Source organism: Lampetra fluviatilis, chromosome 32, assembly GCF_964198595.1.
Source record: "Lampetra fluviatilis chromosome 32, kcLamFluv1.1, whole genome shotgun sequence".
NCBI lineage: Eukaryota > Metazoa > Chordata > Hyperoartia > Petromyzontiformes > Petromyzontidae > Lampetra > Lampetra fluviatilis.
In genome coordinates this window covers 2,886,110-2,900,087 of record NC_136306.1, presented here as the reverse complement: position 1 = coordinate 2,900,087, position 13,978 = coordinate 2,886,110, and positions in this window count along the sequence as shown.

Below are 13,978 nucleotides of genomic sequence, written 5' to 3'. Positions count from 1 at the left end.
CCACCCATACGGATGCTTACCTAAAACCGGATTCCCACCACCATCCATCCCAGAAGAATTCCCTCATCAAGACTCTATACCATAGAGCCCAATGCATTTCCGACCAGGAACACATTGCCAGTGAACTCAAACACGTACGCCAAGCTCTTAAGGCTAATGGTTACTCCGACTACACAATCCGCAAGGCCATCACTCCAACCATCAAGAAGGATCCTGTTGAGGAGCCTTTCAAGACCATCACCTTACCCTACATTGCTGGGGTCACAAAAAAGATCTCCAAAATCCTGATTAAACACAAGATCCAGGTCCGATTCAACACAGTACATAAAACCCGTGATCTGGTCCCGTCTGTAAAAGATGTGGTTCCAGACATACAGTACCCTGGAGTCTACAAACTAAGTTGCCTCTGTGGTAGCAGTTACATTGGAAAAACCAAACGACATGTCTCGGACCGCATCCGTGAACATAAAGCAGACCTGAAACACGGTAGGACAAACACCTCAGCCGTGGCAGATCACTGTTACAATTCAGTGGGCTCACATGACATTGACTTCTCCAAGACAGAGGTTCTCTGCAAGCCATCTGGCTATCATTGGAGATTCGTTCATGAGGCGATCCACATATACAAACACAGAGACAATTTCAACCGACAAGATGGATTCTGGCTTAGCAATCATTGGAAGGACGTAATAAACCATTTCGGATCTTAACTGATTGTGTTCACGTTTACGGTGACTTTCAGACTGCGTTCCACTCACTGGCATGGTGCAGTGTGCAGAGTAATGTATGGTGTCGTAATTGTATAGTAAATATATAGCAGTGTGATACACATTAGGGTGGGTAGAATAATACATAGTGTTATATTAAAATGGATAAGGCAAAAACTGCAGCAGCAGCAGAAACTGTAGCAGCAGCAGAAACTGCAGCAGCAGCAGAAACTGCAGCAGCAGCAGCAGAAACTGCAGCAGCAGCAGCAACTGCAGCAGCAGCAACTGCAGCAGCAGCAACTGCAGCAGCAGCAACTGCAGCAGCAGCAACTGCAGCAGCAGCAACTGCAGCAGCAGCAACTGCAGCAGCAGCAACTGCAGCAGCAGCAACTGCAGCAGCAGCAACTGCAGCAGCAGCAACTGCAGCTCCCTTTGATGCTGTTAATCCTACATAATGCACATGCATATGTAGTACTAATCACATTCCTGCATTTCCAATAATATGCTAAATTCCTCTTGATATGCAAATTCCTTTGTCTAGGCGCCCAGCTTATATATATGCTCCAAGCTCGTGTGCTGTTTCATTCAGACTCTGTCGCCTCGATGGACCTGGTTTTCACCTGAGGACGGCTGCTTGCGTTGTGGCCGAAACGTCGTAAGAATTATTTTATTATGTTTTATTTTGATTATTTTATTACTTCCCTTCTACGTGACTTTACCGAAAGAACCAAGAAGAAGATAGCTCTGTAACAGGCCATGTGGGAAAGTATGCCCCTTACTGTGTCGATAAACCAAGGTTGGAATTAAGTGATTTTAGAAGTGATTCTGTGATATCGTTTTGTGAGAGGAATACATGGCTACTTGGTTTTAGGATACGATGCTTACATCACAAATTAAAATCAAGGGGAAAAACTAAAAAAACTAATAAATTTTCGATTCAAAGCTTTCGTGACTGCAGGGATTCATCTTCTTGGTTCTTTCGGTAAAGTCACGTAGAATGGAAATAATAAAATAATAAAAATAAAACATAATAAAATTATTCTCACGACGTTTCGGCTACAACGCAAGCAGCCATCCTCATGTGAAGAACAGGTCTGTCGAAACGTCGTGAGAATTATTTCATTATGTTTTATTTTAATTATTTTATTATTTCCATTCTACGTGACTTTATCGAAAGAACCAAGAAGATAACATATTAATTGCAACACAATTTCAAGACAATGTATATCACCTTTCACGTCGTTATTGTCAGGCAGGTCTCATTTACAATTTTGTTATGGATCTGTCGCTTAAACAACACATTGATAGAATGTAGCAGATGGGCTACGGTTGTGTCCGTGAAACCTATTGAGCTGATACGCTCATGTGGAGCTAATTCGAATATTATTCAGGAGCCCATGGCAGTCTCGTGTTTATTGTTAAAGATGGGAACAGAATGCCAAACGATGTCTGTTGAAAATAAAATCCTCAACGTGACCACGTTAACAGTGTCACAACGAACCTTCATTTTTAGTAAAATTCTAAGCCTGAAATAAACATTGCATTGGTTTTAGCAATACACGTGACATATTTGCGTGTATGTGTGTTATGTATGTCGTGTAGCGGTTAGAGCGCTGCGCTAGAAATCCGGCGACCCGAGTTAGATTCGCGCTCACGGCCAACACCAGTGACGATAATTATCTGTACCGGTCCTGGGCCTCCCATAGGTCGACTCAGCCTCAAATAAGTACCTGGTGCGGTGTGTAAAAAACATCACCACTGGTTCAGACAAAGCTGACCAGGCGTGGTGCTTGGCCACCCACCCCGTCGTGTGTCATGCCGACCTCCATAGGTGCTACTCGCTAACATCACTTGTCCCAACAGTCTGCTGTACATGCTTCATGTTTGTACGAGTCATACTGTTTACAAGAATACATAAGTGCCTGGCTATGTTGTTTGCCAAATTTATTTCAATACGCTATCTGTGCATTCTTGAGTTCGAATCTTGCACAGCGTGTGCTCCGTAAAACGAACTTGACTCTGCGTTTGTGAATATAACCGTCTTGTGCTCGCTAGAGAAGTCGTGTCCATTACCTCCTAAACCATTGCTGGCCATGTGTTCCTAACCTCATCCCACAGATGTCACTCCTAACCATGAAAACTCTGTCCCTGAACGACAATCAAATCACATGATTCCGTTTTCCTAACTCTGACATCTTCTCCTCATACTAACCAGATCCATAGACCTATTCTCTCACACTAACATTTAATCTGTTTACCTTTCGTATATTATGGCAACGCAGTGGCGAGATCTCAACTGTCTTCCCTGGTATGCGGGAGGTCGTGGGTTCGATCCTGACACTGTGACGCCTGCTGCTGTATATGTGGAGTTTTCATGCTCTCCCCGTGGTCGTCTGCTTTTACTCCAGGTCCTCCGGGGTTTTCCCTCCACATTTAAAAAACACACGTTGAGAATATTTGGCTGCTATACATTTTCACATGATAAGCCACATCGTTGAGCTATCATTTGTGGCCAGGTCGCTTCTGAGAAATAGCTAAAGAGCTCATTGGGCCTTACCTGGTAAAAAAAAAAAAATTGTTTCGTTAGTTTAGTATGTATCTATGTTAAACTTCTTTCGCACCGTACCTAAGCAACCTATCATCCGTCACTTTTTCGCACAGCTGGTGACCAAATGAGGTCAAAGCCAATGCAAAGCCGTTGACGCGTCAATCTGTGATAAACACCCAATGTGTTACTTTATAGACGAGAAAATTGACTCAGAGCCAAAATAACGTGCGTTGCTGCAGTTGAACGTTTTTTCCCGGAACTTTAACAAATGGACCAAACCGAGGTCAGCGCTGCTATGAATCTCGATCAAAAGCCATTGCGTTGCGCCGTATTCGAAGCAGAAAATTGTTTCCTGACTGCCAGCTGACAATTACAGTTCTCTCACGTCCACTCAGTGGGACTCCGCGAGTCAAGGATGATGTTTTTGTTGTTGATGCCAATGCCACGTGCTGGGAGGGTTTTGTGCCGAGGATGATCCATAAGTGAGTGCACTCACGGTCAAACCACGACATGAGCTCTCTTAATAGTGGACAACGCCAATGAATTATGTGTTTCATTTTGTAGGTCTACAAGTATGTGTACACGCAGCTTTATGAGCCCATTAAGCTATCTAGCCAGATGGTTGGCACTGTAGGAGAATGTTCACCTCACAATAAAAACACGTGTTTCTATCACCGGTTCAAATTCCGATTGCGGCTGTTGACTCAGCCCATCATTGTTCTTTGGTTGATGAAATAAGTACCACTTCACGAGAAATGAATCGTGGTTGACCCATGCAGGAGACTGTCGCGCGCGATGGGGTCGTGGGGTTTTCACCACAATCGTGCAATGTTCACATGGCCACTAGTAACTGGGCTCGATGGCCCAGGAATGACCCACTTTTTGTTGCAGGATCAGCATCATGGCAAAACACCTCCCGGTTGAAATTTGCCCCACAAGCAATTGATCTGTATTGAAACCCCATCAGAGACATCGCACGGCAGACGGGGCTACCCCCCTTGGGGGCCGTCCATACATGACGTCACGCACCTAGGGGGGGGGTTCAGACATTTGTGACAATGTGTGACGACGGGTGGGGGGGGGGTGAGAAATATGACGTCACATCAACTTTAAATAAATATAGACAACACGTTCTACTTAATTAAATAGACTTTTTAATAAATGTTTCTCCTACAGCATCAGAGGGCAGCGCCACATTAATTACGCACTACAATGACAATAGTTTAAAGCGATTTGAAGCATGTAAAAAAAAAATTGGGGGGGGGGGGCAGAGCTTTGTGACGTCATATTTGTGGGGGGGTCTGACTTTTTGTGACGCCGTGTGACTAGGGGTGGGGGGGGGTAAAAAATCGTCCAAAATCGCGTGACGTCATTTATGGACGACCCCTTACGCTGTGGACAATTCAGATTGTCTTGCGGCGGTCACCACTCGCTGCACAGGAACACCACCGCCCACTTGGATCATTCGCCGGCACGCATCTCAGCCAATCGCCGTGAGGGCTTTTCCTGAAGCCCCGCCCATTGGGCCACTCCCCAAACTCGACACGAACACCGCTGATCAACTCCCCGCCACCACGCAGCAAAAAGAGGCAGCATGACCTGGCTTTGTGGACTTGGCCCCTCCCCTCCAAACTCTACCCCTCTCTACTGTCTATGGCTGGGGTGTCTGGAAGTGATTAAAAAAAATAAAATGTTTCAAACAAACATTATATCCAGGTTTAGGTTTTGGCTGGGCTATGCCAATCTAACACGCATTAATTAACGTGAGTGAATTTTCCACAGTTCACAAAAAGATCCACCCTCAAGGTGAACTTACTGAAGAATGCCCTGACCCCAAACCGTGTGAAGTCATCTACCGGTCTGGAGGTCAACCAGGATTGCTAGCTGTCCTGGGTTTCTCAGCATCGTCCTCTTTTTTTGAAACAGCTGTTCTGGGAAATCTGTAAGTCTTCAAGTCCCCCTAGGAGCATAACGAAAAACAACCCCTGGTTATTGCCAGTTGTATCATAATGCACCGCTCAAGACATTTCATTTGCATGTAGTTCTCCCCTCTCCTGATATTGCGAGAGTTATTCTTCCCACAATATGTCCCAGTTTTAGTTTTTATATACCTCACAGGTGGCAAACCCTATGCCGGCCCAGGTAAAGTGTGCCGCTCCCTTATTCAATTAAGCTCCTGGGCCTAATTCCCGAGCCCACGTGGTGTCGGGTCGGCCGAGTAATCGCCGCTGTGGGAAGGTTGGCGAAGCCGGCAAGCCCGGTTCGCGAATCGAGGCGACACGCTCCCCGTCGGCCGTGGAAATGCCGCATCACTCTCATGCGGTTGTCCTTCATTGCAAGGCCCCGCAGGCCACTGGCGGCCCCTGTTGGTCTTTAGTGCGGCCCCTGACGTGCGCCCCCCCTTCCCCCAACAATACACAAAGAATGACAACACCGCCCATCATCATCATCGTGCTGCTGTCAAACCCCAATGGTTTATGGTTTCAAATGTGTGGCGGCCCTCACACTGATGATGTCTTATTGGCAAAATTCCCCTCCCCCCCTCTGAAAATGAGTGAAGACACACTTCTCTAGTGCATTGCCTGCGGTCGAGCTTGTATTCGTTGCACCGTAAGGCAGTGCACCAACCATTATACATCACTGCTCTTTACACGCATAGAACACGACAGAAAGAAACTCTTAAGGTCCCAGTTAAATGTATAGTGTAATAGCGCTGGCTGGTGGACAACAACGGCAACTGTGGTGGACAGACAGGACACACGCCGGTGAGCGTGAGCATGGGTGTGTTGGCAGAGCAGAGAAACTGGGGCAAGGGTCACAGAGGAGCCCATCTGGAGGCCCCTGGAACCTGCTAGCGGGTTCGAGAAGGGAGGCGCAGTCAGGGCGGGGCCAGGCCGCGCTGGGAGCATAAAAGGAGCTGAGAGCGGGGGGCTCGAGGCTGCCGGTTTTGGGAGTGGACACGTCTCATCGTCGCTGTCGTCTCGTCGCCGTCGTCGCTTAACGTCCCCGCTAGATATTGCGCTACGAAGGAGAGTAGTTGGCTGTCTCAGTCAGCGCCGTCAGTGTTAGACGGCTAGTGTTGTGTACAGGCTCGGCTGAGCTACTGTGGAGAGTGGGTGGACGAGACCGTGAACGTTGTTAATAAAGAAAGTGTTTCCTAGAAACTAAATCTCTGAATCGTTGACAGTACAAATGTATAGATGGACTCTCATGGAAATCGCTAGAACTCTAATTGGCAACTGTTACATTTTTGTACAGCGCACATGAACACAGAGCTACGCTACAATGCGGATGAAAGATAACATTGGGTGTTGTTTGTTTAATGCAAACGTTATATTTGTTTTCAAAGACATAGACTATAATGCAAATTCGTGAACTTGGTTATTCGTAGCGTGAACACAAGAAAATCGCTGGTGAAGAAAACAGTTAACAATTTGGGGGGTGGGAGACCCCTATATATTTTATAAATCACTTAAATAATCTCTTCCATGTGTGTATACACAGTACTACCGGTATAAATTTCATATGTGTATGTCCCAAGGCTGACTTGCTTACCTTTCCTATACTTTTCACGTCTATCGTATTTTTTGTATCGTTTGTTGTTGTAACGGACATTCCCCCAGTGCAAATAAATATTCTGATTCTGACATTTCACCAGATTTTTTTGTTTAAAATTCAGCTTTGACAAGCGGCTTCTCCCTCCCTCTCTTTCTCCCCCTCTCCATCTCCGTCTCTAAAGTTTTGAGTAAATCCCAGTGCAAGGAGAGGGACACCCATTCAGCCAGGGCCCTCCCGTCGTAGGCCCCCCAGGAGACATCCTGGGGGCCCACGGGGGGGGGGGGGTATCTGCTTTACCGGCCGTTATTTATGGCAAAAATGGTCGCTCGAGTTTTGCTCATACAAGGTAAAAACGCTTGGCCTGAGTGGAGAGCAACAAAAACGCACACACACAACCCCCCTCCCCCCCCGGGGCAGACTTATTTGGAAATGTTGTTTTTGCTCGTGCCGCCGTTTAGCCAAAAGGAGGTGGCTTAAGTGATATGTGTAGGAAAGTTGTTTGGAAGAAAAAAACCGTTCCACATTAGTTCTCACTTGGTATCCATATATAGTCCGCTTTTACTGAGTGAGATTTTCAATATCCCTCGGGTGACTGTCGCTTGCATCGCGATGGTGGGTCCGTAGGTGTGATGCATTTGATCGGCCGATGGAATGGTCCCATCGACCATTCCGTCATTTCTGCTTAACCGCCATGCGAGACCGCAGAGAACCACATCGCTGAATCATATCAACACACCGCTGATGCTTTTTTTTTACGTGCATCATTTATCGGAAATGTTTTTGCTCTCCGATGCGTTTTCTAGGTTATAACCGCGTGTTGTTGCGCACGGTGTCCGACGTTTCGCTCCACGTGCTGGCAACTTCTTCAGCGACGTGAAGCACATCCTAAATCACGCGTTCGAGAGCGGTGCAACACAACAGTACAAATCAACGCAGTGGTTCTAGAAAGGTTAACTGGTGCTTGATGAACGCTTTATAAGGATACATTATTTACATTGCTTTGTTACTCTACCGCTGGATGAAGGCCTCCTCGTGTCATTATGGTCATGGGGTGGGGGGGGAAACGTGGGGGGGTTGTTTACCCAAACTTCACCACGCTGGTCAGTGAGGGTTGGTGAAAGGTGTGTCTCGGTATGGTTTGGATATCAATCACCACTAATGTTAGCCGTCAATCCGTGACTGTATCTTGGATTCACGGCGTGGTGTGCAAGCTACCAAACTGCCTCCACCCACACCACTCCCCTGCCACTGATGACATCTATACACTACAGGAAAAACATCATAACCACCTCTCCACAAACACAAAGATCCCCCGTATAGCCTAGGCAGGCTGTTGGGGCAAGTGCTGTTAGTGATCTTCTATAAACTAAAGCAATTTTTTTTATTTTGCCAAGAAAGGCCCACTGAGCTATACAGCTCTTTTTTTAGAAACGACCTGGCCACAAATGATAGCTCAACGAAGTAGTTTATCACATCTATTTTGATAGCAACCAAATACCTATGAAGGCTGGCATGGCACACAAGGGGGTGGGTGGCCAGTACCACGCCCGGCTACCTTTGTCTTCCCAGTGGCGATGTTTACACACCACACCAGGAACTCATTTGAGGCTGAGTCGACCTAGAGGAGGCCCAGGACCGGTTCAGATAATCCTTATTGGTGTTGGCCGTGAGCGGGAGCCGATCTCGGGCCACCGGGTTCGTAGCGCAGCATGCTAACTGCTACGCTACTGCTTCACAAAGACAAATATCCCCCATATAACCTTAACAGACCTTTAGGGCAAGTGCTGTTAGTGAGCACCTTTGAAGGTCGGCACGACACACGATGGGGTGGGTGGCCAGCATCTCGCTCGACCGACTTTGTCTCCCAAGTGGCGATGTTTATACACCACACCAGGTACTCATTTTAGGCTGAGTCGACCTAGGGGAGGCCCAGGGCCGGTTCAGATAATCGTAACTGATGTTGCCCATGAGCGAGAATCCAACCAGGGCTGCAGGATTCATAACGCAGCGTGCTAACCGCGACCCTACCGCTCCATAAACACACACACGTGTGCACACACAGCAACACCCTCGGCATTGTAAATAATGCCAGCTGGCCAAAAGGTTGTCTCTACACTTCTCAACCTTCATCCTCTCCCTATAAAGATAATTTAAAACGTATTTTTTATTTCTTTGTGTGAGCACTGAAGCTACACGCATTTGCCATTTACTGTGCAAATTCAGGGCATGAAATTCATAAGACTCGATCTTTGACCCTAAAATTACTGATCTGCATGAGGTGTCAGAGGCAGCATTGGGTCACTGCAATTCTTGTAGACATAGGGCACTGAATATGGCCTTCTGGGACTCGTGAATAATTCAGATTTCCCTCTTGGTCGTGCCACATATTACCCAAACTCTCACATCCCTCCATGCCAGTCTCCTACAAGGCACTTGGTGGGATTTGTTTCCTTCTTTAAAGTCAAAATGTTTTGGTGGTGCCTATCTCGGTGGCCCAAGCCAGGAGTGTAAATTCCCCTGCCGATGTCCCGCAAAAGTGACACCAGTTTCATTGACGGCAGTGGAATGATTGGATGGTGCCACCCCACATATATGATTGGCACTTGCACTCTTTGTATGTGTAGTGATGTTAAATGGTTCACTACGGCGCGTAGCGCCAAGTGCCGTAAACATGGGCGCAGAGACTCACACACCGTGCAGTACCACTCAGTGGGTGCTTGCAGAAGGAAGCCAGATGAGTCCCACTGACAGAGTAGGGGATTGCAACCACTACCAGCGCCGCAGGGAATCGCCACAGAGTCGGTCACTGGGAGAGTGTGGTGGGGGCGGCTGGCGGTAGGGAGGCATGTGGGGATGAGTCACCCCGGCACCGGGTTAAGCACGTGATGGGCAGGGGTGAGTAATGTGGGCCAAGGGTGAACGAGGGGACACGGGAAGAGTAGCTGAGAAACGTCTGGAGAGTTTCCAAAGGGGGTGTGGTTAAGGGCGGAGCCAGAGAGGGAACAGGTGTCGTGTAGCCTGGAACCGTCGGGAATATTCCAGAGGTAGGCGCGGCCGAGGGTGGAGCCAGGCCGCGCCGAGAAGGATAAAAGGGGAGCTCCGATCACATATCGGGGCTGTCTGCAGGTGAAGAGGAACTCAAGTGCTACGTGGGTCAGACAGCACGTTGGCTGCTCTGACCCGATTATAGTTATCTCGTATGCGAGAGGAACTGGTGTATTGTGGTCCCGTGTGTAACAAGTGTGAGAGATTGGTGTATTTAGTCTTGTGTGTAATGGTGTTACGTAATTGTAGAATACAATCTTGACTTAAAGCTTTAGTGACTGCAGGAATTCATATTATTGGGTCTTTCAGTAAAGTCACATAGATAGGTTCAAAGAAAATAACAAAAATAACAAAAACGTCGATGATTCGATCGCAACACAAGCGGTCGTCATCAGGAAGAAGACAACCACTTATTTTCTTTGAACCTATTTACGTGACTTTACCGAAGGACCCAAGTATATAATTGTAGAATAAACGTTGTGGCCTCCTAAATAGTGTCCCTGAAATGACTCACTACATATTGTATGTACGTGTGTTGAACAAAGCTTCCTCAGCAGGGAAGCTTTCTTTTGTCGGTGTAAGATAAGCCATGCCAGATGCCAGGAGGCGCACGTAACACGTTTGCCCAACAGCACTTTGCCGAACTAACCTTGGGCTGTGTCGAATATATGTACGTATATTGGACTTCTTTCGTACTGTACGGAAGCCAACCGTGCTAATCGGAGGTGCGGGGGGACGGGAAGAAAAACAAGTGACCTGAAGCACCCAGAACACGATTCCATCTGGCCAGATTCGTATTCATATCAGTATAGCTTAAATTACGGTATTGATTATATGGACTCTATTCGAATATAAGGCTACCTCCCCTTTGCCCCCCCCCCCCCCCACATATATCATCCTTTGAACACGAGCGCTGGCCCTTGTGAGTTTCTTTGAATTCCTTGGGGTAGAAACCAGCTCGGCCCAAACATTTACATCGTCACTGGAAGCAAAAAGAAAAACAAATCTGGGCAAACACCTACATTTCCAATTTCACGTGTCTTACCACGTTTAAATGTTGTATGAGTATGAACCCCCATATTATCATATGCAATATGTGTGTGTGGCCATGAAAGTAGTTCGGCTGATTAATATTCTAAGAATTGATGACTGAGGTGATTGGGTAGCTTGGATAACGCTCTGCCTGTGCCAGAGCCCTGAGCCAACACTGCTGTCGAAATATTTTTAACAAAGGCTGACTAAAGACGCATTGTATACATTTGTGCCTCATCACCTCATACTCCCCGGCCATCCCTGTCCTGTTCCCTAGCCACTCGCCGCGTCTCATGCATGACTATTTATGTCCAGAGTAGTTGGGTCCATTATTTATCAACTCTTCCTTTCAAGTCTGATGTTAAATAAGTTTGATTTGTGTCTGATAAGTTAATTTCATATCAGCAACATTTTCACCTTTACACTTATAAACCGTACCGCCAACATCACATTTATAAATTACAGCAATCGGATAAACGATGTATTCCAATGCTATGATGGTTAAGAATCTACAGTATGAATGTTTGATATCCACGTGTCACTCAAAAGCTTATACAGAACCTATGTGGAAATTGCATGAATCCCTGATTCTTTGATTTTTTTTCAATAAAAGAACACAAATGCAAACGTGCCTTATAATACATGTGTTTTAAATACTTTATTTCTACGTTATTAATAAGTACTTGTGATATTTCACTCTATCGACAGGGACCCAGAGTAGATTAGATCTAGTTAATAATACTGTGAGTTAAAATGAGCATTAGAATTTGTTGGATGTTCGTTTTAAAATACATACTCATATAGTCTTGAGCTCTTTGGCAACACAGAATTAGTAACACCTTTCAGAATATTATGGGCATGTTTAAACGGTGCACTTCATATTTTATCCACGTAACATATATTATTTACATTAACATTTCATGGCGTACAATATTTACATGAAACATTTGATTTTGGCAGGAAAGATGAGTGGTCAGCAAGCATGCCCTTGTTCTTACAGCCCCGTGCGATGCCTTGTGGTGTCTGGTTTTAGATACAAACGAGTGCGTACCGACTTGGTGAGAAGTAAACGAATTGCCGGTCCGTTTGGGAGAGTCACCCCCTGCCTCAGAAACATGAAATTTACGCCGCTGACTCCGAAATAAATACCACCCCCACACCACCACCATCTTGAGCCGTGAGACACAATTGGACTTTGAAATGACTTGTCTTCGTGCCACGTTCAATGTGCGGCCCTCTGAAGTGTACTGCTGGTGGAGGGGCTGCCACTCGAGGGAGCTCTGGTGAGCCACTCAAGATAACATTTTTGTATGTTTGTACGTATGTTGAACTTCTTTCGCACCGTACATAGCCAACCGTGATAATCGGAGGTGCGGGAGGAAGGACAACAAATTAAACCTTAAAAGGGCAGTTATAAATCACTGAGTATTTTTGGCCTACTCTTCCATGCTGCCCAGACTTCCTGGAAGAGGCAAGAGGAACTATATTTTGCCGCACCCCACATGCAAATCGCTCTCCAGAATGAACGTGAAGGCCCTGTGAAAGTATCCAGATAATTGAACTGCCCGCAACCGAATTCCATTAGAGGGTGGATCAGTGGGCGCAGTGGGCGCAGTGGTTCGCGCTGTGAACCCGACGGCCCCGAGTTTGATTCCCAGGCAAGGCTAACATCAGTGCTGATTGATGTTTGACGCAGTCATGGGTGCCTCAATCGTCAATCTGCACCGGCAGTGGTGAAGTATGGTCAAACACCCCCCAATGGCAACTCCGACAGAAGGCAATGGATTGACAAAGGCGTTGTCATTATTAAATCCTTTATATTAAGTTCACTTGCTTGCGCGCTTACGACCGTGCAAATCTTTCGGTCGTTTTTTAACCCACTTCCCGTGATCCAATCGAGCTGACATTTTGCACACAGACTCGTTGTGCGTGACAATTTATTTTCATGAAATTTTTTTTCCAAAATGTTACACTTTTTAGGAAAAAATAAATTATATTTAATTACCAATTGCTTAATGGTGGCAGGCAATCATCTGACCCATAGGTGGCAGCCATCTCAAGCCAGAGGACGAGAGGACTCTAGCCGCCACGCATATAAAGGATTTATAGTGAAAAACTTTGTTTTTACGGGTTAATTTTTATACACATGGGATCGTTACACTCCTGGTTGCTTGACTCAATTTGAAAAATGTGAGTTCATATTCTGGGCGAGGGTGATCTGAACGCACGGCGCTTCCATGGTCACTGCAAATGCCATGTGAATATGGAAACCATACCACCGTGTGTCAAGGCTACCAGCAAAAGCGGACATGTTAAGCTTCGAATTAAAATATACCGTGTACAGTATGTTCTCCTATACAAACAATTGTAAGGAGGCTGTAAATTGGATATAACACGACTGAGTAAACGTAACTACGTCGCACAAGTAGGAATAAGCGGTTGTGCAGCTGCCTCGGCGTAGCATCATCACACAAGACATTGGAATTCTGCTGGATGCTTCTAGATGCTACCCATGCGCCCCAGAGTATGCATCTCACGTGTTATCGTGGACTGTGTTTTACCCCTATATTGTAAATTATTTAATACAACGCGATTTTTCCATAACACGGTGTTCTTCAGACACGCAGCCGCTACCGCGTTATAGGTGAACAGGCTGTAGAGAGCTGTCGTTGTGACATTTACTCAGCCGTTTATTATAATAGACGTTCTCTTTCTGAATGAATTCTATTCTGGCTCTTAATGAAGGAATTTTGGAATGAATGAACGCAATTTGCATTTAGCCAAAGGCGGCGTCTCAAACTTGCGAACCAAGTGAACGTTCCAGAGGCCGGATGTTTCCGTACATTTTGATAAAAATCCGTGGGGCAAACTTCATCCTCTTTGACACGGAGCTATTTGCCATTTGTAGGGCACAAAATAATGTGCCCGCAGGGTCTGGGGAAATGGGTGTGGTTAGGTTGTCTGGTGGCTTGTCAGGATGGGGTGGTTGGGTTGTCTAGTGGGGTGGCTGGGTTGATATGTGGGGATTTGGGTTGTCTGGTGGGGTGGCTGGGTGGTGTGGCTGGGTGGGGTGGTTGGGTTGAAATGG